We start from the raw sequence: 27,190 nt of genomic DNA on the forward strand, positions 1-27,190 counted from the left end.
AGTGATTTATTTTTAAGTTTTTAGAGGGAACATATTATAAAATTGGAAATAATTATGGGAAGTGACCAATTGGAAAATAACTCCAAAGAATGAATAGGCATTTGTGAAGCAGAAATAGGACAGAAGAATACAATAAGTGAAAGAACTACTAAAGCAAAGAAGACAAATGTTCTGGACTAGTCTAATAATCAGGAAGTCTTCTGGTTATACTCCTGGATAGAAAACACTAAAATTTCTCAAAGACTTTAGAGAACAAGAGTTGTTTTAAGGTCAGAGCCTAACATTTCTAATTTATTCATCTCTATACCCTAGTAGTTTAGAATGTAGGTGGGGAAGATTAGGCCATATATATATATGTATATAGATATTTTTATTGCCAATATAGTGATAAGAAGGTTAAGGATGGGGACTGAATAGGAGATAATTCTACTTCCATCCAATGGATAAAGTTGCTGCTTAATACCCAGGGCACAGGTCACCTAACCCCAAGGAAAATGAGATCTCATTTAAAACACCAACTGCCCTGCAGGGATTCTATGGGCTGAGAGTCCTGTGTCATGGTAGAGTGATCTCCTCATATGCTTGCAAACTTACAACCTACACCTGTTCCCTTTCCTTTGGAAAAGAACTTACATGTAACCTTATGGGTTTATATTCATTTTCCTTATTTTATGATATTATGAATTTGAGATCTCTTGATATTATATATCTTATCCAAAATTGCTAAAGAGTTAATAGCATTGTGAGCTCAGAGTCTTGTAATAGGTGATTAAGTGAATATAATCAGCCACCTAATTATACTCTCTGACTATAGGCAAGGAGATCATTGGAACTGGAAATGAATGACAATGCATGTGAACTGCTGGGCACTGGGTCTGAAACCAGGCAAGAAATTCCCAGGAGTGTTCACTGCTTTTTATGATAGCTTGTATTTTCTTCTGTGTATCAGGTGTCAGTCAAGAACAGATAAAGTTTAAGGGGAAGATCTATCAGATCCTGTCTGCCCTGGGATAGATAATGTTCAGAACCGTGTGGAGTGAAACTGGCATGGATTCAGGTAAAAGGCAGTCTTAGGAAAGACATCCATGGGGTAACTTGGGAAATACTCAAGAGAATGAATGAATGCGTAGTAGAGAAGTGGGAGGGATCCAAAAGTGAAGCTGCTTTTGAGCATAAGAAACTAATTTTCACCTCACTACCAACAATCAAGCATGTGCCATACTTGGAGTTGCTAAGATTACTTACAGTAGACAAATTCAGACCAGTAAGTGAAGGCAATTAGTTCAAGGCCACAAGTGTTCTGAGATGTCTTTTGACACTTGGAGAAAAGAAAAGTATGACCTTTTTAAAGGATACAGCACCTAAATTTTTATAGGAAAGATAAGGGCAAAATGACATTTTCTTTAATAGACTTCCTAAAACAACTTTAATGTTCACTTCTCTTCCTGTTTATATTGATAAATGTAACTTTACCCTCCAGTATGGCTGAATGAGACAGGTGAGGACGAGAATGAAGAGCTATTCAAACATCACAAGGCCAGGTTCTCCTTTTGTTGCTCCTTTTGTGGCTTTTAATTTATTTTGTCACATTTGCTGTTTTAACACACTGTTATAGAAGAGGAAAGAAGCAGTGACACTGATCAGGTAGCATGCAGAGGAGAGAAACCTCAATAGCTGACAACTTGGCATAGAATATTTTAATAATGAGTGTGCTCATTAGATGTCAGCAACTTGCTAACTATTGCATCTGTACTATTTCATCTACAGCCTTGTGCCTCTCTGGGACAGATGCTTCTAATTATTGCTAAAGTCTTTGGGGTTTGTAGATGTTGAATAACTTGTAGCACAGCTAGGAAAAAAAATAACATGCCCAAACAGGGTGCTTTATTAAAAATCTAAGCATTTACCCTGATTTATATAAGTAGAATTAAAAGTTTCTAATTTCTAAACCTCTAATTCTTCCATATTTTCTGATGTTTTTATCTGATGACATAAAGATAAGACCAGAGACATAGCTCCTATTTATTTAAACATGTATTCTTAGACCCCCATGTTAACCCTTATCAGTATTGTACCATTGGCTATCTGGTCTACCTTTTGTTATTGTACAGTCATTCTTACAGAATTTTTAATGCAAGTCCTGTTTTGTGTTGTGTACCTTTCTATGAATAGAATATTAGTAAGAAAGTTAAGGTTCAGGCTTCTATGGGCTACACATTCTGCACAGACAAATCTAGAGATGAAAAGAAGATAATTAAAATGTGTTATACAGAAAATGTTAAAAACAGTGGTGTAAGCAGACCTCAGGTGTCTGCGGCAAATGTTTGTAAGTGATGTGCTCTCTTGGGAGATCATGAAGGCCAGTTCCCAGGTGCTCAAATATATATATATATATATATATATATATATATATATATATATAGAGAGAGAGAGAGAGAGAGAGAGAGAGAGAGAGAGATGAAAACATATTTAAGGCCCTATTTGGGCATAGAAGGAGTCAATTCAGAGGCCAAAGTGCAGGGACAGTAGATGTGGGGTAAAGCTTAAAAAAAAGGTGTAGCGGGGTTTGAAGCCCATCAAGGAATGATTTTTATAAGTCAATATAATAAAATTTAATTTTACTCCTGGTACATTGAGGTATCTTTGAATGAATCCTATTCTGTTTCACAAGGAACTATTGTCCTCAAAGACAGATCTTAGTATAGCGAAGAAGTTAAAGATACCAAGAGAAACTAATATTACTTTGACTTTATCAGTTCGTATTTCATGTGAAAATGAGTGAAAGAGCACCAAAACTCTTACAGCAGCTTCGTTTCTATCTGAAAGGTATGCTTTTTGACGCCTCTATCAATCAGTGGGTGCCATTAATCTGCATATTGCGTTACAGGGAGCTGCCATCCTTCTGACTTTTCCTTTTCTTTCTTCTTTTATGCTTTTTTCTTCTGCTTGGGAAATTAATTCATGTCATTTCCCTTTGAAATCTGTGGCATTTGACTGCACAGGCACTTAGAGGCACCCTTCTGTGACTGGGAGCTTAGTTTAATTGCATTGCTTGTCAGCAGCACCTGAAGGAAAAGAGCCAGATGCTGGGACCAGGGTCAGGGCTCTGTGTGTGTGTGCATGTGTGTGTGTGCATGTGTGTGTGCATGTGCGTGTGCGTGTGCGTGTGTGTGTGTGTGTGTGTGTGTGTGTGTGTGTGTGTGTGTGTGTGTATCAGGCAAAGTGGTTTGAGCAGGGCTCACAGGGCTGGGATGAAGGGTTCCTGAAAATTTGGTTTTGGTGAGTGATGCTGGCACTTTGGTTCTTAACATTTTTCAAACATTGTATCTTGCTGTGAAAAGAACCTTAGAACAAGTGTTTGTAAGATGTCATCAATTTCACTTTAGAATTTGGATTTTGAAAAATGCACTTAGAAACTTGGTGAGCATTTTCTAAAGTCAGAATTGGAGGCAATTGATGAGTTTTGTGAAAAGTTGAGTAATGTCAATCATGCTGTTCTACTGTTCCACATGAAAGCATGTCTCCAAGCAGAAATAGTCTGATGAAAGCCTAAAATGTAGTGTAAAGGTCCAAAATGCCGTTAATCAAGTGGATCTCAAACTTTAATTCCTTTTCATTCATCAAAATAAATAAACACAGAGTGGTTTAGGTTTCCTAACTTGTATTTGGCCATATGTTTTCACGTAACAGAAACTCAAGTAAATATAAGAAAAACATTGAATGATCCAATAATAGAAATGAAGGAAAGAATTAATCATCAACTGAAGGGATTTCATTTTTCACTTTATTTTATTTATTTTGCATTAAATTTTTCTGCCTAACAAAACACAGTCTTACTATTATGACACCACTCCTCTTATTTTGTAGACCAGTGAATAACTACTCAAAGATAAGATTTAGAAACTGCAGATTTTAATTCAAACACACCTTTAAAACAGGTCCAGGAACATGAATGGCAAGAAAATCAACACTTTCTAAGATAGTAGCCATTGCAATCTAGAGAGAATTATTTAATGAGTCATTTTACAATACTGAATGAAGGTTAGACAATGTCCAAATACAACATCATATGAATCCAAGCACAGATGCACACTTATTAAATACGCAAAATAATAATATTTTGTAGATTCTAGCACTTGGCAATTCCTATACCCAACTCTTATACCCAGCTCACCCTTTCCAACCACAAAACTGCCACCTTTGTTTAAATCTTCATATTCTTCAATCCTTTCCTCATGGTTTCCCAGGGTCCAAGAGCTTCTGCTCTATTGTAAACTCATTTGTACATATCCCCTGCAATGGCTTTAGTTCATCTCAGACTTACTGCATCACTCCTTAATTCATTGTCCCTAAATAAAATCCCTGTGCCTTTCTTGTGAGTTTTTCCAGAAGACAGTAAAAAGAAAGAGTCCTTGACCGGGCTCTTCTGTATAGGTTCATCTTAATTTATCGCAAATTTCTCTGAAGCTTATACCCTATAGCTGAGGTTTTTCTAAAACACAAACAACGAACACTGTCTAAATCAAGCTCAAGTCTATAAAATTCCAGATTTGCTGCTCATGGCTCAAAGCCATGGTTCTTTCCTCGAATCAACCTCACTCTCATTCTGATTGTGGACCCAGCACCAGTCAATTCAATACTGCAAACATCTCTATGAGGAGATGTCAAATACTAATGTTTTGTTCGGAGTTCAGCAATATAAACAATGAATATTTGTCCAATAAACAAATATACTGCTCTGAAACAAATAGTGCTTATGTGTAAATTTTCATTTTACATCCATTTTTTATGATGGATGGAAAGACTTAAAATTGATGACTCCAGTTTATATAAAGGAGAATAAACAAAGAAATACCATGGGAAAGGAAGGTGAGCTTTATTCTTTATTTGTTGCAATTTCACAAATTTGTCATCTGCTAAATATAGCCACTAAAGAATCAAAGCATAATTTGTGTAAGAAATGAATTCCTGTGATATTTTAAATGTATCTCCTAAAATCAATGAAAATTCTATATTATCTGTAAGAGTTGACACACATTTATGGCATTAAAAAGTTGTTATTCTAGGGAAAACCTCAATTTCTAGAAAAAAATCTAAAGTACATTAAGTATTAATTCTAGAAGATTGCAAATTGAAGATTATAATAAAATATCAAACAAAATCACTGAATCATTCAGTAGGTTTTCACTTTGTTCCAAGTGACCACAATGTTGGAACATGCTTCTTGGTTCTCAGATGTTACAAGAATATATCTTCGATTTTCCACTACTCTTGTAAAACTAGCACATTTATGATGGAATGAGAAATTCCTTGAATTCAGTCAAGGGATTCCCATGTAAACCTGGTTCCCATTTTGGATAAATCATATTTCCTTACATTCACTAGGCTTATTTATTAGAGTGTTATTTTACTCATGCAATTAATTTTCTATGTCTGTGTATCTGATTAAAAGAAATCTGAAGCACATTCAGGACATTTTTCCTGTTAAAATGTTTTGCACAGTAGGGTAATTGGGGAGATGCCTCAGTCAGTAAAGTGGCTACTTTCTGTGTAAACTTAAGCCTGGTCCCCAAGAACCCATATAAAAAAATCTGGAGGCAGCAGTGTGCACTTTTAATCTTAGGGATGTAGAGGCAGAGACAGTAGGCTCCTGATCTTGCTGGCTGCCATACTAAAGTTCCAGGTTCAGTGAGAGACTCTGTCTTAAGGACATAAGGCAGAGAGTTAGAGAACAGATCACACAAAATATCCTCTAACGTCTGAGTGCATGCATTCAAGCATATATGTGAATGTGCATTCAAACACACACACACACACACACAGAGAGAGAGAGAGAGAGAGAGAGAGAGAGAGAGAGAGAGAGAGAGAGAGAGCGCTACTGAGGATGTCACCTCATATTTACCTCTGACCTCCACATATATTCTCATATATACATACACATAAACAGACATATATGTACACACAAACATGTGACTTAAAAATACACAAATGTACATAACTGTTTGGCTCCATAGAAACCTGGACCTTAAAAAACGTCTGCTCCTCTAGCATTATGTACTATCAAGTGAACTGAGAGCCTGGAATCACAGAAGTGCTACTGACCACTCAGTGTGAACAGAACTGAGACGTGAAGTGTGTGGTTTCCAGCGAGAACAATGGTATCTCTTCCTGACTCTGCACTGTGGGGCTCATGCTGGAAAACAGTGACATTCCAAAGGAGCTGTTTAGAATCAAGTGCTGATTTAGCTGGATAAAATGCAGCTGTCTACTCGAATTACACAACTGGATTCACACCATCTACTAATTCCTGGTAGAGTTTTAAAGACACCTTTATGGGCAATTTTCTTCCCAGTGCAAAGATTCCTAAATTAGATGGAAACACACACACACACACACACACACACACACACACACACACACACACACCACTCTTTAGTATCTACTCACAAGGACTACATATATATATATATATATATATATATACCTTAGAAACTGTAGATGAAGGAAATTTCCCTTTTTAAAGTCTAAGGTCACCATTTCAAAAAAATTGCTAAAATGTAATTGAATATAAGTAAATTTCCATCTGACAATTTGTCATTGTTTTTGAAACCTTTCTTCTTATGACTTCAAGTAACTCCAACAATTTGTCATGATACCCAGTCTAATTTAAATGATGAACACCCTGCCCCATGAGTGGTACCTCTTCACGAATGATCTTACTTTACATACTTTATCAGTAAAGGGTAACTTTCTGTGAAGAATACTATATATTACTAGTTCAACAACCAGGGCTCTGAATCTTCACCTATCTAAGAATGATTGTATGTGAGAGTGAGGAAATTGAATTCAGATAGTTTCATGGTGACTTTTCTTTCCATTTTTAAAATGATGCTTAATACCTATCTGCTGGCAGCAAATGGACAAGCTGGAACCACCCCTTGCATATTCGCACAGAGTGGGTCTTTAGCACAAGTTTCCTATGTATGCACTTTCTCCTGAGCTGTCCCATCTACAGGAAGCTAATGGTCCCTTCTTGCCTCTCCAGGTTTTCCCACTTCCTTTCCTTCAATATTATGACCACATTTAATAATTGTTTACGTCGTGTGTGTGTGTGTGTGTGTGTGTGTGTTGGATGTGTATGCATTTGAGTGTGCATTTACATGTCTGCTCATACCTAGAAAGATGCAGGAAGTGTCTCCATCAGACACTTTCTGACTAATTTTGTGAGATAGTGCCTCATATTCAAGCTGGGGCTCACTGACTTGACCACAATGGCCTCTCAGAAAGCTCCAGAGGTACAGCTATCTTTGCCTTCCCAGTGCTGGGATTACAGGTGGGCACACTATGCCTGGCTTTTTGTGTTGATGGTGGGGATTAGAATTCAGGTTCTGGTACTTGGGCAGCATGCACTTTACTAACTGAGCCATCTCTCCAGTACCCTGAATGATTAAATTAGTATAACTACTATCTATTGATTTTTATTTCCCTTCAACCAAGTGGACAGCTCATTCATCAAATCACTCAGAATGTATTAAGTAGCAAAAAGTCAGAGTCTGTGGTAAGCAATCTAGGTCTTAATGACTATTAAAGCGATCAGTTTCTGTTCACACTGATCATTCCCAGTATGTGTTTTTTCATTGCTGTATATGGAATAGACTTTGTCTTCCTTTGTCATTCTCTTCTTCAAATTTTCTATTTGCTTTTCCCTTTCTCAACTGGTACAAGACAGGAGCATAATGGGAAAAAAAGAAACAAGAGTATTACAAGTCTATTTAAGAACCCAGGTCAGATCTGTAAAATAGATAAAGGATAAGGAGATAAAGGAAACACTCCAATGTCAAAAGATTTCATTAGGAAAGTGGGGTACAGAGGAATTAGTGATGTCTTCCATAATATCAGGCGCATAATAGAGGATTAGTATACATCTGTTGGAACTCAGCAAATGATGAAAAGAAGCCTAGAATTTGTGACTTGGAGATGAAACTAATTGCAACAATTAATCTCATTCTTCACTATTTTCAGTTACATAATACCAAAATGTCTATACATTCTAGGCAGGATGATAGGCTCATTCTTCTCTGAAGTGATTTGTTTTGAGCAATGGAAAGTTAACAGGTTTGATTAACACATGAGACTTCGAAAATATCAGAATTGCTGCTATATCTATCCCTGACAGGCCTTTAGACACATGAGAAAAAAACAAATTGTTATTGTTTCCAGATAATAGGTCATGGAATATGTAGTATGCATCAGTTTACCTGAACCTATATGTTTTCTGATAAAATCATGTTTGATGTTAAGCTTCTTGCTTTATTATTTAAATGGCTGTAACAAGCATTTCACTTTCCATCACTTTACTAGCAATAAAATGATGAGGGTGAGAATGTAGCTCAGTTGTACCAATCATTGAAAAATACCATAGTCTTAGGTATTCATTTACACAACAATGGGAAAGCATTATAAATACAAGTAAATTCTCTTGGGCTAGCACATAACATAGAGATGTGGACAAGTCATTTCTATACACATCAAGAATTTGTTTGCAGTCTCAGTGTCTGTAGGGAAGCAACTCGGCCTAGGCAGGAATTTCTTTAGTCTCATCTCAGAATCAGAATCATTAAAACTGGTTTTGCAGTGGTACCTATTTTATAATGTTATTGAGATTATTGAGAGCCAAACCTGAGTTGAAATGTGTAATCTGTCTAGAACCAAGCTTGATATTTTAAGCTGCCATTAATACTAGTTGCTAAGACAAACATTAAAACCTAAACTATATGGGGTAAATGTTGCATATTTGAGTAGCCATCATAAAAGGAATATATTGAAAATAAATAACTATCAACTACATGCAAATATATTTAGAGTTTAGGATCCCCATCTGTATTACCAAAAGCCAAAGGAGATATACTTGTTTGGATGCCTTCTATTTCTCTTGGGAAGCAGTATCTATGTAATATTGCCTAGCAGCACGTATGCCCAAAAAAATTACATTTATCATCAAAGTAATTTTAAGTTAATTTAATGTGTTTAATTCACATCACTGTGTGTGAATTAGAGAAGCAAACTTGGTATGACTATTCTCTGTTTATAATGGATTTGAAACTAAAAATGAGAACATTTACTCTCAGGATCTCCACTATAATATATATATATAATGATATATATATGCTAGATATCTATATACATATATATATATATCATTAACAGACTCTCCTACTATACCTTAAATCCAGTTAGCAACACAGTGCATACAGCTTTATTTTCTTTATTTTTAAACAAAGCAACTAAATTCATGCTATTTGCTGTTTTGTATTTCTGATTACAAGATGCTGTCCCCTGCTGTTTGTTAAAGATTATATCAGTTATCATTACCGACCCAGAGAGAAATAATAAGACATTTTATTTTAACCATATGTCTAAACATCAGAAGAAAATAAAATGTGGAAATCTGTGTATCCACAGAAGAAAACCTCTGTGGTAACATAATGTCCCCTCTTCCCAAGTCATCTCACTCCATTGACATTTATTTCTGCGTAGGATTTTGCTAACACTTACTGACGAATGGAAAGCACAAGGATGGGACAAATTGCTTACTAGGCAGTTATTCCTTCTAAAAGGGGGCTTTTGAAGACTCTTACTTAAACACATTCATCTATTGACTATAACGAACAATTGTGCAGCATAACTATCTACACTTGTGTGTCTTAGCAACTGAATTTGTAAGTTCATTTTTATGATATTTGCCTTGTTGGCTCCTTATTTTAGTTCACTTTAACTAAGGCCACCCAGCAGCAAATACGACAGTATACAGAAGTGCCATTTCCATACTTCCATACAGTAATACAAACTCACCTCTGGGAATCCATAACAGCCTGTGTGCTCATGACTGTCTTATATATGACAAGCTGCTCTCCATTTTCCCAAAACCTAATTTATGTGAAACTAGAAGAAATGAAATGAACTGGATCTGAGTTCAAAATTTGATTGCCTTTTACCAAACAAATCACTTGTCATTTCACCTTGTTTTCAAAATGTTTCAGGAAATTGTTTGAATATTAAATAATGATGTATTAAAAACTGCAAACTACTATACATACATCTGTATGTATACTATATTATATATTCAATTAATAATTGACTTTGAATGCAAATGTGCATCCTAAATAACCAATTCAGTGTCTTTCAGAGCCAATCAGAAATTGTGGTACTATAGCTTTCAATGAGAAGCTAAACAGAATGAAAAATGTTTCAAGTTCCTGATTCTCTGCTTAGCACTCTTCCTTTTGTTTTATTTAAGAGACTACTTTGCTCTGATGGGTGTTAAAGATGTGTGGTAGACAACCAGTATACTCCTCTTTGAGTAAACAAATATGGTCTACAAATGTTGGTGCAACGGGCCAGGCAATGTCCACATAAATATAAAAGCATTAACTCCTCCACAAATTCACACTATATATGAGTTGCAACTACATAAAAGCTCTCGAAAATATTGAGAAGTCATAAACAATTGTAGCGGAATGTGAGAAATGGTATTTTCCTTTGCAGGTTGTGAATTCTGAAATACATATTACTGCTGCTTCATCTTCAAAACAAGTGTATAGACAGAAACATATGAAGTCCAAAGGTACAAATATATAGTGCATTGCATATAGTTTATAATATATTAATATTAATGTAACAAAGAATTGAAAAGAACATTTGGCACTAACTTGACTAAATCTCTGATATCCCAATAGTAGCACAAAAGTTCTCTCCCTGTCTAGTTGCTCTGTCATACATCTGTTTGTCATTATCACACTCTATTTAACTATGTTTTGAACCCAAGAGCATATTCTGAGTTCTAGAAAAGAAATAAAAACCAGCCCAAAGATCTTTACTGGGACAAGATGAAACAAAATCTTTATTTATCCATCTTTTACAAAAATGATCTATAATTGTTAGACTCTTCATTCCTGGTTTCATTAGACTCATATCTCAAATAACGTGCTTGAGGCATTAAATAAGTGACAAGCTCGTGGAAAGAGCTTTGTGATCGTTATATAGCAGAGAAGAATGGCAAAATATGTATCTATTCATATCACTGTTCTGTGATCTGGGTCCCTGCTTCTTAGGAAAGGCAGTGGAGTTGAAAAGTGCCATACGCTCCTCTAACATGAATTGATGGAACAGCCCACATCCAAGAGCGAGGGATGCTGGAATTGAGTTGTCAAGCTGTCCTGAATGTCTTGTACAAACTGAACAGGCCAATTTACTGCAACACTGCATAGGCTGAAGGATCCTATCTTGCCTTTACACTTGTTTCCTTCTGGAGGGATTATCCTGTTCCCTCAAGCTCTCCAGTAGCTCCTGGGCTACACCAGATTCCTCCTGATGAACCAGCTCTTGGTAGAAGCAGAGCCTTAATCCCCATCTTGGGACCAGACTGCAGGGCTTCCCAGAGAGGCTCTTAACATTCAATCTGAAATAAACACTGTGCTTGTTGATAATTTTGAATCCGGTGATGAATTGACTTCGATGTCTTCTCCTTTGCACTTCAATACTCTAGGATTTCGGAATGAAAAGAGACAAGCTTTAAAAAATAAAAATAAAAATGACAACTCCCACACAGCCTGGATTTCTTTTCTAATTTCTAGCCTCTGAAGGTGAGGGGCTGCTTTAAAACGGCGTTCTTCCGACTCTTTCCTCCAGGTGGCAGCAGTGCCACACCTCAGAGTCTCCAATCCCCTCTTCCCTGACTTCAAGTGTTAATGCAATTGACCAATCACTGCTAAGATGATGGGAGGTAATTGGGTAATTGTATTTTACTGATCTCTAGCGGAGAAAGGGAAAGGAAAAGGGGCAAGAAAGAGGGCCAGAGAAGGGGAAGAGACTGCAGTCCGGGTACGCTTTGGGGAACCTGGACCCTAAGTAACAGGACCTGGCATTGGTGGAGGGAAAGTCTAGACTGGCAGACGCTTCCAACCGATCAGGGAGCGCATTCTTTTATCTGGGAAGAGAGGAGAAGGAGAAGGCAGAGTTCACGCCGAAGTGGATGGAAGGGGATCCGGGTTTCCGCGGTACGGGAAGTCGCGAAACGGGACCATGGCTCTGAGACCGCCGCGGAGCAGCTGCGCGCCGGAGGATGCGTCTCCTCGCGGGGGACCAGCGGGCGTTGGGAAAGGCTGCGCACCGAGGAACCAACTTGTGGCTCCAGACCATCCCCAACGCAGCTGGAAATGAGATCAAAGCTGCAGTTTCATTCCAGAAGGATGAGAGGAGCCAGTGATTAGGGATTTTTTTTTAACCCTCTTCGTTCCCGTTTCGTTGTTTTCTAGCCCCTTCTTTTCTTTGAAATATATATTTCTTTCTGTCTCTCTTTTTAAAAAAAATTACCTAACACCACGTCAGTCCAGTCACATTGTTTTCCGTGTTTGAAATAAAAGCCCAGTCTGAACTTCCAACACCCAGGAGACTCGAGATCTGCAGCCGGCTGGAGAAGGGGACACCCGCGCTGGCAGGGGCCGCTAGCAAGGGACCGCATCACGCATCTCTCCGTGATCCCTGCCCTGATCGCCCGCCGAGTTCAGCAATACCTGGAGGACCTGGACCCAGTGCTATGGGTGGGGGGAGGGAACCCAGAGAAAGCCACCCTGAGCCTTAAAAAAAAGTAGCTGACCGGGGGCGGAACGGGGTTTGTTCTTGACAGCTGACAGAGCCTTGAAATTTTCCTCCTCTACATCCGCCCCCTCCCCCGCCCCCGCCCCCCGCACTCCATTTAACGTGAGATTATGAAATCGCAGAGGCGGTGGAGGGAAGGCGACGGGATCTAACGCGGAGTTTGAAGGGGCGAGGGGGAAGGTGGCTGGCTGGGTGGCTGAAATCAAAAATCCAATTGCGCACTGGGTTGTGATGAGAAATCTAATCAGATCTTTGACGAAGGGGCCGGCCGGAAGGGTAGCCGGTGGGGGCAGTTGATCTTCAAATTCTCCGAAGGGAAAGCTGGGGAAGGGAATCTAGGATGTAAAGAAAAGACTTTTTTGTTCCTTTTTTTTCTTTCTTTTCTTTTCTTTTTTTTCTTTTTCCTTTTTAACCCCACCACCACCACCACTGCGAGGAGGTGGATGTTGGGTGCCTTGCTAAAATGAAGGATGCGGGACGCAGCTCTCTCTTGGAGCAGAACGCAGAGGATAAGCTGACTGTGCCAGCGAGAAGGAAGAATGAAGCTTTCTCTTGTGAGACCTGGATCGTAACATAAATGTGTATATGGCCACACGGGGAGCACTGAGGAAAAAAAATGAAATAAGCTGATGTCAGACTTGCGGGGTTTGGTGTGTATAAATAAATAATCATAAAATAGCTGTCCCCCTCCCCCAAGGATGTTTGGAAATGGAGAACTGAGGATCCACAAAGAAAAAGTGTGTTCATTTTTTTTTCTTTAAAGGAGAAAGTACGCCAAGGAGATATTTTTGAAATGAAAAGTTTGGGGCTTTTTTTAGGAAAGTAAAGACCTGATATCTATATATACATATATTTTTTCTCTTTGAATTTCCCACAAGAGGAGAGGAAATTAATAACACATCTGCAAAGAAATTTCAGTGAAGAAAAGTTGACCGTGTCGGAACGGAGCATTGATTGGGAAAGGAATCAGCAGAGGATTCTTGGATTGGTGCCTGTGTTGACTAAAATTGAAGGATAATTGCAGTTGGATTTTTTTTCTTCAGCAACCTCCTTTTTGTTTTCTTTTTCTTTTCCTTTTTGGTGTCAAGACCATGTGTTCTTTCTTGTTCTTTACCACCTGGATTTCCCTCGGGATGTAGCTGTGCTGAGTCTGAAATACAGTGAGTGATCCTAATTTTCTTATTTATGGATGAGGAAAATGTTTGTTAATTTAGTATTCTGATTCTCTTTCTTTTCCCTCCCCCACTATTGTGGTTTTCAAGGACCCAGCTATTGGGAACAAGAAAAAAAGGGACAGGGTGGCCCACGCAGTTCTCTCATCAAGCTGTGCTCACTGAGAAGCTGGACTGCTATAACGATGCAGGTTGTCTGCATTCTAGGCAAATGCCTTTGCAAATGTCCACTATGAGGGAGAAAAAAATCTCTCTCCATGAAATCCCACTGCAGTGTGGGGTGCTGATGCAAGTGATTGACACTCTAGAATGCATTTAAGTTACAAGGAAGCCCCAGAGTTAGAAGCACAAGTGTTAGTTATTGGAAATCGAAGGGACCCAATTTAAATTTCATTATCCAACCTGACACCGCAGATCAACAGAATGTATTAACACCAAACTATGATAATAAAGCAGGGGAAGGATGGCTTCTGGCTAGTGGGTAGGATGGTGATGAAGGAGGGAATGGTACAGCAGAGGAAGTGGTGGAGCACAGACTGCACTTCCCACAGTCTCCCTCACTCCCTTACCCAAGTATGGTCTTTGCATCCCTGGGGTCCTCAGTGGTAGGGCTATGACTGAATCAGGTAGGATCCCTTCATTCCACCCCTTGCAACTTAAGACTCCCACAGATATCAGAGAAGCTGCACACAGATTGTAGAGGACATGGGTGTTTGGCATGGGCTTTATCAAGAACCCTCCAAACGTCACAGAGAAATAGCTCTTGAGAAAAAGACAAAAATTTAGCATCCTTTGGTAACTTAGAAAGGAAACCAAAGGAAAAATGTGAGTGTTGAGTATCAAAGCTTATCCTGGGCCAGTTTTGCTTTGAAGGAAATAAGGCAATGAAACCAAAGCAAAACAAAATAACTAATAATAGGTGAATAAATAAAAGAATGTTTCAAATGGTTTGAGAGGCTGGGGCCTAAGGGATCACCTCCTCCCTCCTCTATCAGAATCTTGGAGCTTTCCAGTTGTACAGAATGTTTCCACCCCCACCCCTGACACTATTCCATATTCTTCTCTGAAGCCTTCTATTATAATCAGGAAATCATGGAACTTTAGAGCCAGCTTAGATATTACATGACAGCAAAAAAGGAAACTGAGGCTGAGAGAAACCATAAACATTTTTTTAATGATTAAACAGTCTGATACAGGTGACTCATACAAGCCTCGGAGAAATAGACAAGTTTTGAATCCAAACTAGAAAAGAATCTGCCACACCACACATAGGATGATCACAGCTGCCATTTTACTCAGAGATGAAAGAAAGGCACAGAGGTCTAGAGAAGGTAAAGTAAACTTCTGCCCATGTAGACATCAAAACTCATAGGTGCTAACATCCCTTTCCTCCTTTCCTACTCTTCTCTCCTCTCCTCTCCTCCCTTATGCACTCTCCTCCTTGCTCTTTCTGTTACATGGTTCACAAAACTCTGGCTTTAAAATATTTGAAATCCCAGAAGATCCACAAGTCTGAAATATCCCAAAGGAGATGGAAGGCAGCTGCCTCCTAGGTATCCTGTTAGTGCTGGCCACATTTATTGCTGAGAGTGGAAGGCTCTAGAGAGTCATTAAGGAATTGTGGAGTTAGATTTATATCAGAAAGGTGATAATAGAAACCAGAAACACCCTAATAATAGCATTCAAGTCTGTTCTTTTGCTCCCATCATCTGTTCTTCTCCTTTCTATTAGTCTTTAACTGAGGATGTCTACAGCCCAGCACTTCCCTAATTTATTTTTCTAGGCACATGTTTCCTATTGGGACACACAGATACTGTAGGAATTTACCGACCTATGAAAGTGCAAGACTTTTTTCTTCCAGCTTTCTATAAAAGCTCCTCCATTTTTGATCATTCTCTCTCTCTCTCTCTCTCTCTCTCTCTCTCTCTCTCTCTCTCTCTCTCTCTCTCTCTGTGTGTGTGTGTGTGTGTGTGTGTGTGTGTGTGTGTATGTGTGTGTGTGTGTTATGCTTTATATGGTCGCTTTTGTTGATTCACCTTTCTTGGACACGTAATGTCTCAAGTTATACAAAGTTGTTAATCAGTCATAACTTAGTATAACTGGTATAGAAACACAGAAGAAAAAAATATGTCTTGATGTTTTTTCTTTCACTTTGCAGTTCAACTTCAGACTTTATCTCTAAAACCTACCTTGCAAGTAGGTTGTATTTGCCAATAGGGAAACTTGATTTACTCATTTTTTGCATAAATTTTTTCTCAATACCAAGCATTACCCTGAATTTGACCACAAATTACATGCTTCTCTTCACATTGTTATAGATTTTCTATCACCGTTCTTTGTTACACAAACAGGTAAACATTCCCAAGAGAAGCAAAGGAAGTTAAGGAAAAAAAAAGAACATGAAATCTGTGCTGAAATGCACTCCCCTCTTCCCTCACTGAGAAGTCATCTAAAGGAGTCCCGGTCTACTCACATTACAGTTGGGTGCTCAGGGTGAGCTCAGGATCAGCTCCTCTGGACTCCAAATCAGTTGGCTTTGCAGTTTGCACAAGGTGCTTATGGACTAGGAAAGAAACTCTGAACATGGTGGAGCTGGAGTCTTACCTAATCACTTTGTTTCAGCTGAGGGGTCAACTCAGTGGTACTTGTGAGTAAATAGTTATACACAGCAGTCTCCTGAAACCACAGACCCAGACAACTGATGCTTTTGTACTAGTTATAGAGATCGCTCAAATTGCTTCTTCCTCCACCCTAATATCTATGCTCTGTGGGGTACATTTTAAGTTTCCCTCTCCCTATTTTTTTCTTTTGTTCATGGGTCAGGAATTAATATCTACTTTGTTGGTAAATTGGATGTTGTTTTGTAAATTACTAGTGATGTGCTGAAAAGTCTCAGTACAATAGGCTCTGTCTCAGGCTGTCTTTCTGTCATGGTCATTCTTGAACTAATTAATGTTTATACACTATCTGAGGATGAATGAATTCTGAGTAAGTACTTTAAGGATCTGCTGGTTACACTCAAGCAGAGTGACTGTGTGACTGAGCTTATATTCCTTGTTAGGCTTTCTGTCCAAGGTCTTACCAGAACAAAGTGTTTGAAATATATACATACATACATACATACATACATATATATGTATGTATGCTGTTTTGAACAAAATCTGAGCAAGAAATACTTAATAATTTAGCCACAATGAAAAAGTGTTGTAACTGTCTTTCAGTCCCTTTCCTTTTAAACTTGTACAAGGTAACTTTGAAATTTAAGTGTTATTTACTTCCATATGATATCATCTTTGCCTGGAATGCATAAATAAAGAAAAACATACTTGCAAATACTTAATTTAAATTAAATAGTGCATCATTCCATTATAGCTATTAAGGACCCAAATTCTACTGTCTGGACTTGTGGTCTTCCTATTCATAACAATATTAACTCTAACTACATAATGTATTCGCTTTGTTAAAAGCAGGAGATTCAATCTGTGTATAGGAAAAGACAAAGTAGGAGACAAATTTAAGTATTAGTATTAGAATTTGAAATAGAACATACATTTGCTAGTGGTCTAAGCAGTGGGTCTTGGTCATGGTTTATAATATCCTTGTTTACCATAGTAGTTCTGGGCTCTGGCCATTTCCTTGGTGTACTTCCTAAGAACTTTCCTTAAAAATAACAAAAAAAGGATCCTACTCTTTAGTTACCATGATTGTTGACATCTGCATCATATAAACATGCTTTGTATAATAATCATGTCAGCTTGACATATACCTTATTGGATTTTGATCACTAACATTTCAAAAAATTTAATCTATATTGTTTTGGAAAGGCCTCCTAAGATTCATCATCTTCAATTCTCATTTGAAAAATCTAATGTGGAAATATTCACCATTTAGTATATTTTAAATTTTGTGTGTTTTCTAAAAATGACAAAGAAATGAGGTAGAATTTGCATTCCTGAGTTCAAAGTGAACTCAAATATTTAGCATCACTGGGTCACATGAGTTACAGGTATATCTTAAACTGTTTCAATGCTATTTGCTTATCTGTAAATCAGAGGTAAGATAACCACATGACACTGGCTATCAGGAAGATTAAATAAGGTTCATTTATGTTGTGTACTGCAAGTATTCAATAATTCCACATTTAAATTAATCATCTCTGGTCTATATTTAGGCAGTGTAGTTTTTACAAACGAATGTAGAACAGTCTTTGGTGAGGGGAAGGTCTTCATTACTATTTTCATTGGCAATACAGAAGGGATTACATTTGTATCAATGTGTTGGTTATATCTTCTTGACACAAACTAGTCATCTGGGATTCAGGATCCTGAATTGAGGAATTGCCTGACAAGATTGATCTCTGGCAATGTCTGTCAGGTATTGTCTTGATTTGTGGTTGATTGTAGAAAAGCACAGCCCACTACAGGAAGTACCATCCTTGAAACATAGTCAAGGGTTGTATAAGAAAGTAGGCTGAGTAACAGGGACAAAACTAGTAAGCAACATCTTTCCATGGTCACTGCTTTTGTTCCTTCCTATACATTTCCCCCTTGATTTGTGTCTTGATTTTCCCTTGATGTGGTCTATAACATGCTTTTAGACATTTTGTTTATTGCATCAATAGACAGTAAACAAGAAGAATTACCCACCAGTAATGCAGCTTTAAAACACACTTGGAGTCATCTCAGTGAAACTTTAAGGCATCAAAAGTTGTGAATATACTTTGTGAATTGTGGATAATACACACTGTATCTGTACTTTGGCTGGGTTGTCAAGTGCTTTATATCATAAATACCAAAGTTAATTAGTAAGTAATATCTTAGAAAACTCTCTGGGGATAAGTCAAGAATCTACTATATAGTTGTCTTATTCAAAATTATTTCACTGAATAATCGTTGTCTTAACAGACATAATTCAGTCTGGTGGATGAGACAAGTGACTCTCTGAGGAAATAGACTGTGCTTTTCCCTGTCATGTTCTCAGCACCTCAGAATACTAGATGTATAAAAAGTTAGTCTTTTGCTAACTGGGCTTCATTTAATCTTCTCCTGTGATGGATTCTAATGAACGCACACAATATGCTTTTATACCCTTGCAGATGCACGTGTGCGTGTGCACTCACGCGCGGGCGCGCACACACACACACACACACGTGCAAGATTGTTCTCAGCAATCTACAGAAGGTTAATAAAAAGTACTTATTAATGTTCTGACTGGACCCACAGAAAAAGGGAGGGGAAAGAGTATCTTTTATTTCAAGTAATGAAATCTGAAGGATATTCTTACTTTTCAATGTTGTTGTGGATGGACTATGATATTTGACACACTTTATTCTAGTTCCCTTGTTCTTATAGTTTCTTCTGTTCAACAAAACTTAAAAATAATGTTACTTCAAGCACTAGGACCCTGATATTGAGTTCATAGTTACCTACCTAGGAATTTAGGATTTCTGATAATTAAGAACATATAATGCCTGATAGCAGGATACTAGGGATTTCCAGGTGAATGTGAAAAGCTCACCATATTACCCTGGCAGACACACGGGGCACAGGCAAAGGAAATAACTAAAGGATTTCCAAGGGATGACATTACAATAGAAAAATATCATGTTCCATCTTGGTTTCAGCACCTGCTTGTTCTTTGACCATATATTGCCACTTACACCTAATAAACCTCAATTTTTCACACTGCAATACTAGATTATTTTGTCCTTTTCTTTATAGGTATTTCAGGAAAGCTACGATATATAACATTTGATACTCAGAGAGGAGTGTGAAATCCAGTTGTTTTTTTGTGGTAGTTGTAACTTTTGATAGATAATGATAATATCTATGGACCATGGAAATATGTAATTTATTTTACCCTATCAAATTTCAAAATATAATTTTAATATTTTTTACAAAGTGATGATAATCAAGTGATTTTAAAGAGCATTTATGTGATGTAAATATATTTTTATTTCAACTTTGGTACAAGCTACGGCAGCTTCCTGTAGTTATCTAAATTTGAAGATGGAATTTGTAGATGTCATTTAGTAATGGCAAGCATAATTATCATTTTGTGTCCATCCAATAAATACCAAGCAATATTTTGCAAATATTACCCTTTTCACTTTAACTCTCATGTAAGGAACAAATAGAGAAAAGATGGTAATTGTGGAAGGTGGTTTAGCAATTGAAAGGTGGGGTTGGGAAAAGAAATCACTGATCACCAAAACCAAAGAATCAATTCAAATTCATTGTCTTGATAACAAAACCTGGCCATTTACTATCATACAACCTGATACTCTGAATATTTTAATTGGCATTGGAATATGGTGTTTCCTAAATTGGAATATAACTGTTACTGGAAGTGAGTTTGCCATCCACTTTGGTCACACACCTTGCATTTTTTTATGTCATTTCTCAATCATATCCAACTGTGCACTTAATGCTAATTCCTTAGAGATATCTATGAAGAAAAATGCTTTTAGAAATGTTATCAGATTGACTCTCAGCCCAGGATTATATGAGAAATAAGGTAATGCTCATCAGTTTGGACATATTATATCTTGTACACAAGGTAAGCACCTAAATGTGAGATACGAAGACTAAATTTTATTGCTTTTGATTCTGTAGGACCTGGTACCATTCTCACACCAGAATTGATGAAGGTTTTCCAAATGGTTGAGGAAGTTTTCATTTATTACTTTCTTTACTCATTTCACTTTCTCCTACTCTTTCTATTCCTCCACCTATTTTCTGAGAGTGGAATTTCATGAGTATTTGTGAGAGTTACTTACCTGGTTTGTTTAGAGAAATCCAACTCAATTTCTTGGACATTTAAAGAGACCTAAAGAAATTTTCAATGACCAACAATAGCTTTCTTACTTCCTTTGATCTTCAGATGACTTCCTGGACTTTCCACAACAGATATTGACTGTTTTCCTTCCAGTAACATATGCATTTAAAGTTTCCGATACTGATATCCCTGTAATCCTCCTATCCAAGCAGTAATCAAATCCAATTGTAACTCAGTTTTTGTCACACAATTTCCTCACTTTAGATTCCAGCATTTTGTCTGTTTCATAATATAATCCTTCATTCATTCTCCTACAGCCATTATTCTAAGAAATAAAGATAAATAGCTTTTGCTCGATGGTCTATGAATACATCTGTAGACTCAAACCCATGTTCTCCCATTACTATACCATCTGTCCAGAATAGCAATACCTTCTGTTGTCTTCTTGCTCTTTTTAATGTTCCAATCATCTGGAGATCTGCCAGGCTAGCTTTGACTTGAACTTCATAAGGCACACTTCACTGGCAAAGATATGCTCCATATATCAAGATTTAAATCATCGTGGCTTTTGCTAGAGACTTAGTCAGCTCCTCTTTACCCATTGGTTTATTCAGCCTTCGACTCAGGAACATTTGTTTATCACATGCCCTTGTTCTTGTCTTTGTTGTATGTATCTCTTTACTTGATTACCTCAACTCAGTTGTGACTTTTGATAAAGACCTCATAATATTTCTTTTGCCATCACCAACATTTACCTAGATAATAGCACCTTATTTTAGCAGTTCCAATAAACAAGTAGAAAGAGCTAATGCCTCTCTTCAGTTTTACGGCTAATGTAGTCTACTATTTTAGCAATACTTTTGTCCTTAGAGTTGGGTTTACAATCTGTATTGTATACAAAATACATTATAATTTTCTTAATAGTAGTCCACATATACAAGCCAGTCATCATTTTTTTAAAATATGCTATCTATACATTGCTACAATGTGTTGATACAAATAGATTGAATAGCAAGGTACTTTAATGGATACAATTTTCTGAGTACACTTAGGATTCCTGTTTGGTCTTTTGAAATATTGACAGTAGCTGTTCTTGGGGACCCCATTTAATACAGATATGTATCTATGTTATATATAATATGTATACATATAAATTTTATATATAATATATATAATTTAGTGTTATGTTTTAACTTACAGCTGTTAGTATTCTGATATGTAGGTTTTGTCATGCACAGACAGCAGACAGCACTCACAGAAAGCACCCTTCCCCAATTGGAAATGTTCATCCACAAAATTCTGAACTGGGTAAGATTGACTCAGAAAGGGCTATCACAATGACTATGATTTTCAATCCTTAAGAATGCCTGTATGCAAACGTTTTCAAAGAGAAGTCAAGGGGTAAGGGCTGAGGATCTTCTTGTTATCAAAGGGCAGTTGGATTCCATAGCATATGGTTTACTGGTTTTAGTGAATCCAGTTGCTTAGATCTTATGCTTTAGAATAATACCTCCTACTTTCTACCAAGAAATAGCAGAATATACTAACATCGGTGAAAGACAATGCTATAGGGTAGGACTGAACTCAGTTGTGTTTCAATTTTACTTTTCAGTTTTCAAATTGAATGTCTTGACTATGTTGTAATATTTATATTCTGTTAAATCTTTGAATTTTTTTCTTCAAGTTTGAGATATCTTCCACAAAGAGATTAGGATTAGCAATAACTGTAATTATCTCTAAAGTACATTGATATTGATGCACACTGTGTTTAGAATGCCTTACTCTTCCTTTTCATCCTCTCAACAAGTGATTATTGAAGTTGCATCTTCACCAGTACTTAACATGATAAAGCTTAAGGATATGAGACTGGGCAGGTACAAAGGAGGAGTTAGTGGAAGAGTCATATGCAGTGCTACTTTCTGCCAAACTACAAACTGCTGGGGCCACAGTGTGGTGTTGAGAGTAGCACATGTGTTTTGTGGTGACATTCTGCTTATGATCTAACAAATAAAGCTTGCCTGAAGATCAGAGAAGCAAAGCAGCCAAGCCACTAGAGAGTTCTTACTTCTACCAAAGCTCAGAACAAGAGGGATGATCCTGTCTTCAGTGTGACTGCAGACTGAATACACTGCACTTCCGTCTCCACCTACCTTATAGTGCTAGGATTAGAGGGGTGCACCACCACTGCCCAGTTTCTACGACTAACTAATGTGACTGCTGGGATTAAAGGTGTGTGCCATCACTGCCTGGACTCTGTGGCCAGCTAGTGTGGCTAGCTTTTCACTCTGATCTTCAGGCAAGCTTTATTTGATAGATCATAAACCAAACATCACCACACTGTCTAATCTCACAAAACTCGAACAAGTAATAATAGCAAATATAAGAATACTGAACCACCAGGTTATTTTTGTTTATGTTGTTGCTAAAATGGGCAGGGGTGTGTGGTGTAGGGGTTCACAGATTTAAATGGTAAGACCACTTTTCTTCGGATGACTAATAGAGTTTCCTAATAATTAGCATCAAAGATATAGTCTACCCTGTACTTACTTGATTGATATTTAACACTTTAAAAGAGGTATTTCCTGTTATGAATTCAGATGTTTCATTTGTTGGGTGAATTTGGTTATTAGATTACAACACACTGTAGTTTTCAGAAATTTGCTCTCAGGAAAAAGGGGCTTGTGTTCTTTAAATGAAGGCTGGGTAATGATGGTGGAGATTTCAATAATTAAGACAGAGATTCTAAGAAAGCTATGTGACCTTTGGAAGCTTAAAGCGTTCTTTTCCTGATAGATTTTCTTTTGGTTTGCAGCCAGATCTCAGATGTGTTGATTTCTCCCAATCGTGGAGTGAGGGGATAGGGAATGAGAGAAGAGGAGGGAGAGGGAGGATAATCTCACCCAGCTGTTAGAATGCAAAAGAGAGAATGTTAATCATTCAATTGGCTAATCTCTGGAGAGACACATTTAATCATGAACCAGCACTCAATCATATCATGAGGAGACTTGGTGGGCTACTCTGAAATTCAGGAGACATGGCCAAATAGTTAAAACATCTATGCAGTGGTGTTCAGGAAGGCAGGAATTGAGCTATGAAGGGTTTCTCTGTATTGTTTAATGTTGCCATGGCAATGGTTTCCAGCAGAAGTTACATGTTTTCAATTCCCCAAAGAATCAAGCAGCCTTTCCCTCTCACCCTTCCTCCATCCTTGCCTTTGAGCCTTCTTTCTAGCATTGTCTTTTTCTCAGTTCCCTCCCTTCCCTGTCCTTCCTCTTGTTCTCACTTCTCTCAACTCAGCCCCTATTATCAACAAAAACTCCCTACTTCAAGAGGTTACTTGTGATTCAGATATATAGTCCTCTATCCAGGTTTCTGTTTTTCCCTTCTGTTTATGTATTAAAGACCTAATTAGATAGAAGCTGTGGATGGAAGCAGGGTTCGGGCTTCCCCTTGTTGGTAGGACACAGAACATATTATAATGGTTGGTGTTGTGGTGATATGTTAATTGGATCGCTCCAGGCAAGTGCAGAGCAGCCGTCTCTGACAATTAGAAAGAACAATGGCTTTACTATGAAGTAGCTCCCTCTTTGAATCAGTACAGGGATTAGCATGCACTGCAGGTCTCTAGAAGGTTCCTGCATACACGAAACAGATCTGCAGTTAGAAATGCCTACTGTCTCTTTAAGCTAGAACGCTGCTGCCTCTCACTTAGCTTATTTCACTATCATGGGACAAGGAGCCAGAGGAGGGAGGTTAGATCTGGTTATGTGAGCTGCTGAGGGAACCTTATCCTGTTGGAAACCTAAACCACAGGATAATATCGAGAGGATATTAGCACGGAATCTTTGCCTGTTTAATGCACGTGGCTGGTGAATTGTGAAATGAGTCTCATTAGAGCCTTTCATATCCTGGCATGTGCCAAAGTGCTTTGCCGGCACAGCGCCATCACTTTGGGTCCAGCCCTGCTGCTCTTCACAGCAGCCAAGAAGGGACAGAGACTCTGTCTGTATTAAAGTCTTAGGTCCCATCACTCTCTGTCTACTGTTCATTGTAAGACTCCTGCAACCCTTTCAGCCTAGCCAGGGATGAGGCATCCCCTAGGTGTTTATGGAGAAGAAATGTTAAGGATTTTAAGAATCATTGTAGAGTTTAAGGCAGCCGTTAGATGCTGACACCCACATTTTTTCCCATGATGGCACTGTAATTCCACTTGGCTTTTTTTCTCTGCAAAGATCCCCAGATACTTACCTGAAAGCAAGAATGGGTAAACTGTGCCAAATAAGCCACTAGGGACCTTTGTGTTATTAAATAGACACGCACTCTTTGCTTTATTCCCCCCTAGCTTAGCTAAGGATTTTAGAAAGAAACTGTATCTCCCAGAACATAGCTCCATCCATACTACCAGCTGTCATACACTGAATATTGTGTATCTCAGTTGCTTGCTCTTAATTAAAATACAATGTAATTCTAAAGAGTCCATAATATGAAGGCATGAATAAACCTCAGAAGCAAATGTGAACAAACCTCCCACCTTTCCTGACTCCAAAATTTTCAACTATGAAAGTAACTAAAGTATAAACTTTGATGAGGATATAATTGAAAGTACACATCTATAGTCTTTTTACTATTACTTTATTATTATTATTACTATTATTATTACTGATTTTTTTGAGACAGAGTTTCTGTAGCTTTGGAGGCTGTCCTGGAACTCAGTAAACTAGGCTGGTCTCAAGCTTGCAGAGATCCATCTACTTCTGCCTCCCCTGCCTCTGTGACCCGCTGCCACTGCCCAGCTCATCTATAGCTTTTATCAGAGTTCTTTCATATTGCTAGCATCTGTAAAAGGATACTTTTCTCCTTACCTCCCTTGGTTTTGGGTACAGGGTCTCATTCTATCCTCTGGGTAGCCTAGAACTTGTTTCGTAGATGAGGCTGGCTTCTCACAGGCAGTGAGGTAATCTTCCTGCCTCTGCTTCCAATGTGCTGAGTTTGCACGCATCATCACATCATGCCTCAAAGGAGGTTTTCTTACACTTGTGAAATAATCGCTAGACACTTGTCTAAAAAGAAAAACAGTGAAAAGTGACCAAGTGAATGATTTTTATGACAAAAAGAAAATAGCATTAGAAAATGGGTTTCTAGATTTAGGATAACTTTCTAGATTTTTCCTTTGTAGCTTGCAAAGTGTAATTTATGGAACCAATGGCTTTTGTTACTTTGATTTTGGGCACATGATTTTCATTCATACCTTAGTATTTTCTAATGATACTGATAAACTGGACCTGTCTCATTAGTAATTTGCTAGTTTAGAAATAAAAGAAAAAAACTAGCTGGGAAGAACAAAACAAAAATAACTGGAAAGTCCTACAGTTATATGAAATTCGGGCATACATTGACCCAGCAGGTCACTACCATAACCTGATTCTTCCTGGTTTAGTCCTCTCCCATGCATCATTCTCATTTCGGGGACATTGCTTTTCAGTTTCTCAATCATTCACTAAACGTTTTCAGGCTTGTTCAGCCATTAACAGACAACATCTGAAGGTCTGTATTCAGTGGGCTAGCATAAATCATAGACCCACTCAAAGACTACCACTATCTTGAAAAGAACAGAATTCAAGGTCAAGTGCATTATTCACTTAAGATCAAGGGCTACCAACAGACAAAAGAGATTAAGTATAGGAAACTTTCAAAACTCACATATCTACCTTTTATATTGGAGAGAAAGTCATATTTATCTACATTATATCTAATGGTCCAGAAGGGAATGCTGCATTTTCAATAGTCTAACTTCCTGGAAGTGTTATGTTGGTATTCACCTGTGATTCTATATCTTATATTTACAACTGAAATTTTAATAGCCATCTCAGGATTTGAAAATTACCTGTGCCTGTCAGTTTTTGTAGAACCACCTCACTTATACTGATGTTTCCTTTACATTGTTCCTCTCTTCCTTAGGAACAGATCCTTGTTTTGAAAAGAATAGCAAAGCAAGCAAATAAAAACAGCTTATCTAAAAACTGAGGAAGTAATGCAAGAACAAAAGAATCTTTTCTGTCAATGACAGTTGACTGGAGATGTCCTTTAAATCACAAGCCTCCACACTTCTGGTCATCTGCACTGGCTATGCTTCTATCAACTTTGACTAAATGTGATTTTCCATCACACAGATTTGCAACACTAACTTACCCTCTCCCACATCTCTCCATTTTCCCTCCCCAGGCTTGATAGTACACATGTCACAGTTTCCTTTGTCTCTTCAGTGACTGACAATAGGAAACTACACTTACATCAGTGTGTGTAAGAAATTCCTCTGAAAGCATGAGCAAGATTTCTAAATCTAAAGACTGAAGAATTTGTACTACTTTTCATAGTCTCTGTGTTGCTGAATTCCACATTGGGAACACTATGATGTAATGGTGTGTCTAGAACTGGTCATTGAGAGAGTGCACTTTTCATGCTTCTTTAAAAGGTTGTCAGACATAAAAAACAAGTGGATAGATTTTTCTTGGTATGGTAGGAAAATAAGGAAGATTGTAGTTCATCAACCCATCTTATAGTTGTAATGTTACTGTAAGTGATTT

At 37.7% G+C, this 27,190-nt stretch overlaps 1 protein-coding gene across 5 annotated transcripts in view; it reads left to right on the forward strand.

Annotated features, from left to right (window-relative positions):
• The window catches only part of Lrrc4c (leucine rich repeat containing 4C), a 1,312,130-nt gene that overhangs the window by 1,111,198 nt on the left and 173,742 nt on the right, over positions 1-27,190 (forward strand). For 2 of the 5 annotated variants that reach the window (XM_005064881.4, XM_040745915.1), the window contains exon 1: positions 11,811-13,817. The exons of 2 other annotated variants lie outside the window; for them this stretch is intronic. The gene's annotated coding sequence lies outside the window, so the exon portion shown is untranslated. Of the gene's footprint in view, positions 1-10,545; positions 10,625-11,810; positions 13,818-27,190 lie in introns of those variants that run through there. One more of the 5 variants, XM_040745912.1, reaches the window with a different exon arrangement.

This window comes from Mesocricetus auratus, unplaced genomic scaffold (assembly GCF_017639785.1).
Source record: "Mesocricetus auratus isolate SY011 unplaced genomic scaffold, BCM_Maur_2.0 Super-Scaffold_100004, whole genome shotgun sequence".
Taxonomy (NCBI): domain Eukaryota; kingdom Metazoa; phylum Chordata; class Mammalia; order Rodentia; family Cricetidae; genus Mesocricetus; species Mesocricetus auratus.